This window comes from Megascapheus bottae, chromosome 23 (assembly GCF_031878675.1).
Source record: "Megascapheus bottae isolate mThoBot1 chromosome 23, mThoBot2.hap1, whole genome shotgun sequence".
Taxonomy (NCBI): Eukaryota; Metazoa; Chordata; class Mammalia; order Rodentia; family Geomyidae; genus Megascapheus; species Megascapheus bottae.
In genome coordinates, this window is record NC_143531.1 from 4,963,772 (window position 1) to 4,969,176 (window position 5,405).

Here is a 5,405-nt window from a genome sequence, read left to right on the forward strand (position 1 = left end):
ATAAATTGCTGGATAAAATATGATGGATTAGATTGGCTTGTAAATTTCTCACTTCAAAACTGACAATTGCAACTGCTTTTACATATTACTTGAAATGGTGATAAAGTAAATGTGAGGGGAGTATATATTTGTATTACAATCCACATTATATAAATCATTGCAAGCATGTGGAACAAAATTAGTCCCAAAGCGGTGAGAAAAAAAGCTTCAGAAATGGTAAAGTGAGGTAATTGTATGGCTGAGGTTGAATTTCCTCTCATTTTGTTTTATTCCAACTTTAGTTTCTCCTGTCTCGTCTTTTATATTTATTTCTCTAGTGAACTAGCAGTTTCTATGTTGATTCTTCAGTCAGCAGTTTTAAAGTACTGAATGACATTGAATTTGTCCTTTTTTTAAATTTCCTTCCAACTTTTCCTGGTCCTATTTCCTGAAACAGCTCCATTGCCTAAGTTAATAGTGAATGTGCTTCAAAATACTGTACTGTACAGATTGATTTAGATATGACATACAAACTCTTAAAGAGCCTCTAGAAAAATCTCTCTTTCCTTAGGTAGCAAATCTTCCTATTAGAACCACATTACTTTTGGAAGCCAGGGTAGGATTATATCTTTTCCTGAAATAAGAATTCAGAAATGACATTTTATTTTAAGCCTTTGAAAATCTTGAATGGTTTTTCTTCTTTGTTGTTGTTCTGTTCATTTAATATTTTAAAGCTTGATAATTTTAAAAGAATATTTTAAACTTTTGCAAAGTACTTTGATCAGCTAGTTTTGAATGGGTTCCCTTTGCTTGTTCTTTTGGCAAACCTAGCATTTCTCCCTTTTTCATAATAAGTGAATAAATGCACTTCTTTCTACAGACCAGAGTGAATGGAAGGATTTTTCATAAGAAAAGGAGGATTCAAAGAATTACTTTCCTAAGCTTAATAAAAAGCAGTTGTGGCTGGAAAACTAATGATGTCATTTAAGTTTTATCTTGCATGGGCAGAAAAGTGAGGAAATTCCAGAATTAACAAGTATGCTGGTACAGCTGTGCCCAGAGTTGAAAAGTTCAGGATGTTCTTTTCATACTCACAACTGGACATCTTGCTCCATATTAGAATCTGCAAGAATAATTGGCTCCCTCCACTTCTAAATTGCTAAAACATTTACAGATGATTCTATTTAGAAAATGTAAAATTTTAAATAAATGCAGTGTATTGATCATTTTGACTAAAAATTATTGTGTGTTATTTGGCTTCATTTTCGTAATAAGCAGTAATTGGTTATTTTTAAGTGATAGGTCCTTTAAAATGATTTGCAACCTGGAAAATACTTTTAAGAAATGAGTTAAGGAAAGGATATCAAGGTTCGAGAAGTAACATACCCATTACTTGACCAATGTAATTGTAACCCCTCTCATTATCCCAACAATAAAAATAATAATAGTAATAAAAATAAAATAAAAAAGAAATGAGTTAAGGAAGAAGAGAACTAAAAGTCAATGATATCCAAGCACTGGTGGCTCAGGCCTGGAGTCCCAGCTACTCAGGAGGCTGAGAGCTGAGCAATCCTCAGCTCAGAGCCAGCCTGGTTCAGAGCCAGCCTGGACAGGAAGGTCTGTGAGATTCTTATGTCGAATTAACCACCAGAAAACTGGAAGTAGTGCTGTGGCTTCAAGTGGAGAGTGTTAGTCTTGAGCAGAAGAGCTCAGGGACAGCGCCTCAGCCTTGAGTGACAGCCCCACAGCCAACCAAAAAACAAAAACAAAAACAGCTAATGAAGCTAATGATAGTCTTTGGATTCACTGTCCAGTTCTCAGTTCAACTCTAGTTATTGTCATCTGAAAAACAGTTTGCTGGCTGATTATCCTTCCCACCAATGAGATAAGAGCAAATGGTCTAAAATAAAACCCTGGATATCATTTCATAACTCAGAAATCTCTTGAACAGTATAATAGAAATTGAAAGTGAATTAAGCATTTTCATTTCAAGAAATGATTTTAGTATGTTATTATGCTAGATTATTCCTTTTGGCCTAGGATTCTTATGATCATAATTTCTTTTCTCTCTTGCTCCCTTTTATTTTTTCCCTTTTACAGAAGAATGAAAAGGAGCATTACATAGATCAGCAGATTATACACTATAACAAGCAGAAATTTATGGGTCTGGACAGAATATATTTTTTATTGCTCAGTCAAAACTAAATACGTGCACGTTATTTTACTTAGTACAACTTCAACACAGGCTGAAAGTTTAACTCTTTGTAATTATGTCTATATGTCTCAATACTGAAATTATTTGTTTTACAGCTGTATTTGACTAGATTAAGATAATATAGATTTTTAAAGAATTTACTTAAACAATAGAAGTATTGTCTAAATGTATTACTTATCTAAACATGATAAAAATTGACGGTGTGTGATTAAATGTAATGAAATGTAATTATGTGTCTAAATGTAATATAACACCTTAAGGCTGTTACTTCTGAAAGAGAAGTTATAACTGTGAGTTATAATTTACCGTATGTTTTGGAACAAGGCTTTTTTCAAGTCACATTTATCCTCTGAGCCTCAATTTTCTGGTATGAAGTTTAAATTATTTCAATACTTCCCAAACAAGACAATTATGGAAGAAATATATATTAAATTATAATTATAATATATAAATATATAATGTATTACATATTTATATAGTATACATACAGGATATATAATATGTGTTACATATTACATTTACTATATATCATTGTTTATGTATATATTTGTATATGGATATATTCTGTATACAAAAAGGCCTTGATGAGAAAATGAATATAATGCCTGACATGTAATATTATGCCAATAAATATTATTTTCATTCATCTTTTAAAAATAGTCTTCCTATTTTCCCATGTCATGAATAAAAATGAACATGGATAAACTGCCTCAATCTTTCTGCTCTTCTAAAGAAACAATCACATTTCTTCTTTTTGAAAAATTCTGCTGGTTTTCAGATCAGTGGAAAACACATTCAAAATTCTTTTTCACTTGTGTAGCAACCAGAGTGAAAGTTTGGCAATTCTAAAGGTGTCAGCTGAGCCTGAATTAGGACATTTCCAGGAAAGGAAGAAATAAGATAGTAAACAGAGGATTATTTCATCATTTTCTATTTAATCTTTTTATTATTTATTTATTTTGCCAGTCTTGGGGCTTGAACTCAGGACCTAGACACTATCCTTGGACACTTTCTTCTCAAGGCTAGTGCTCTGCCACCTGAGCCACAGCACCACTTCCGGCTTTTTCTGTATATGTGGTGTTGGGGAATCAAACCCAGGGCTTCGTGCATGCTAGACAAGCGCTCGACTATTAGGCCACGCTCCCGGCCCATTTAATCTTTAAAAAAAAAAACACTTCAGATTGTTTTACTGTATATCTTCTTTTATGATACTGGAACATACTGATCTATAGCTACCATACTTGTTATCCTTCCAGTGGTAACACTGATCAAACGATTTAACTATGGTTCAAAGGCTGAAATGATTTTAATTAAAATTTCAAATTTTATTAAAAATATTAATTTGTCTCTAATGCTAACCCAAGGCTATATCACTTCAGCAAAATACATAATAAGATGTGATCACTGTACTTTCTTTTTCCTTTTTCACGTCAGACAGATAGTGTGCCTACATGGTAACAAGGTTTGAAGGAGGCACATGTCACACAAGCGTGTGAGGACCCAATCTTCATGCCTATGAACTGGGAAAGGATCATAATCATAATTCTTTTATTTCTTGACAGCCCTGAGGTTTAAACTCAGAGCCTGGGTGTTGTCCCAGACCTCCTTTTGCACAAGGCTAGCACTTGAACTACTACTCAGCTTTGGGGAGTGGCTTATTGGAGATATGAACCTTACAGATGTTCTTACCGAGGATGGTTTTGAAACCATGTTCCTCCAATCTCATCCTCCTAAGTGGTGAGGCTTACAGGTGCGAGCCACCAGCAACTGGCTTATAGTGAAAATTTTAAAGATTAAACTGAACAAAATAGGATCTTCATACATACAGTTCATGAGCTGGGAGTTTGGCCTAGTGGTAGAGTGCTTGCCTAGGATGCATGAAGACCCAGGTTTGATTCCTCTGTACCACACACATAGAAAAAGCCGGAAGTAGTGCTGTGGCACAAGTGGTAGAACGATAGCCTTAAGAAACCCCAAGGACAGTGCTCAAGACCTGAGTTCAAACCCCAGCACTGGTAAATACATAAACAAACAAACAGTTCAAGAGTGATCTGATGATTGAGTCCTACAGGAAAGCCTGTAGGACTCTTATTTCCAAGTAACCTTCAGCAAACTGGAAGTAGAGCTGTGGTTCAAGTTATAGAGTGCTAGCTTTGATTACAAAATATTCAGGGACAATTCCTTGGCCTTGAGTTCAAACCCTAGGACTGGCACACACACACACACACACACACACACACACACACACACACACACACACACAATACTGGTGCTTGACATTTTTATTACTGCATGCTCTCTGTTCTTCTGTTGCCTTGGTTTAATCTGAAATGCAACTTTTTGTGAATAAGACTGAAAAATGATGTTGTACAGTTTCTATATTATGTACATTCTCAATCATACTTTAAGATTTCTATGAAGCTTTTAGTTTAGTTCATATCTTATCTACTAGCAAATTCAGATATTTTTGTGATAATAATGTATGTTGCTTTCATTTCAGATTTTTCTGTACTTTTCTATTTTGGTTTTTTTTTTGGTTGTGTGTTTATCATGTATGATTTCCTACTACTTAAGGATTTGGGCAGAAATAAATGAAAAGCAAATGAAAGCTCCCAATTCAACTTTTATCTTCATTGTCCTATATATGTTTATTTACTTGCATATTTTGTAATTTTTTTCTTTTTGAAAATGTAGGTATAAAGTTGAATCAATACTTTGCATTGGATTTTTAGAACTTGAATTCTGAGACAAACTGATAAATAAAAACTGCAGTAGTGGAAGGTCCCTTGCATAAATCTTTGTTAATTTCCTTGACTTAATGCTAACTGATATGATAGTGCACTGGAATTAGAATGTTGTCCAAAATTGCCTGTGACGAAGGAAAAGATGTCATTCAGATGTATTGTTTCATGCCTTTCTCCATCACCGTACATCATACATCATCTTCTACAGCCTTTTCCATTAGATAAAACTTAAAAGCCTATATGGCTTACATTGTACTTTGATTCTAGATTCTATTTTTTTAATTTAGTCTAATAACATTAAAATGAACCAAAAATGAAAATTCTATCTGTTATTCTTCTCTCTGAACTTGCACATCAAAGAGACTAGACTGGTTAAACCAAGTGAAAATAAAATTACAGATGAAGACAAGTCATAACTTTTTAAAGTAATCTTTTAATTGTTCCTTAGTATTTCAGCTGAGATTGAA

The 5,405-nt window shown here is 33.7% G+C and overlaps 1 non-coding gene across 1 annotated transcript; it reads right to left on the reverse strand.

Annotated features, from left to right (window-relative positions):
- Positions 1-3,622: 3,622 nt before the first annotated feature.
- LOC150047247 (small nucleolar RNA U13) lies at positions 3,623-3,726 on the reverse strand. Its single transcript, XR_016539464.1, has one exon. It is a non-coding gene; the product is annotated as a small nucleolar RNA U13 (small nucleolar RNA).
- Between the last annotated feature and the right edge of the window lie 1,679 nt (positions 3,727-5,405).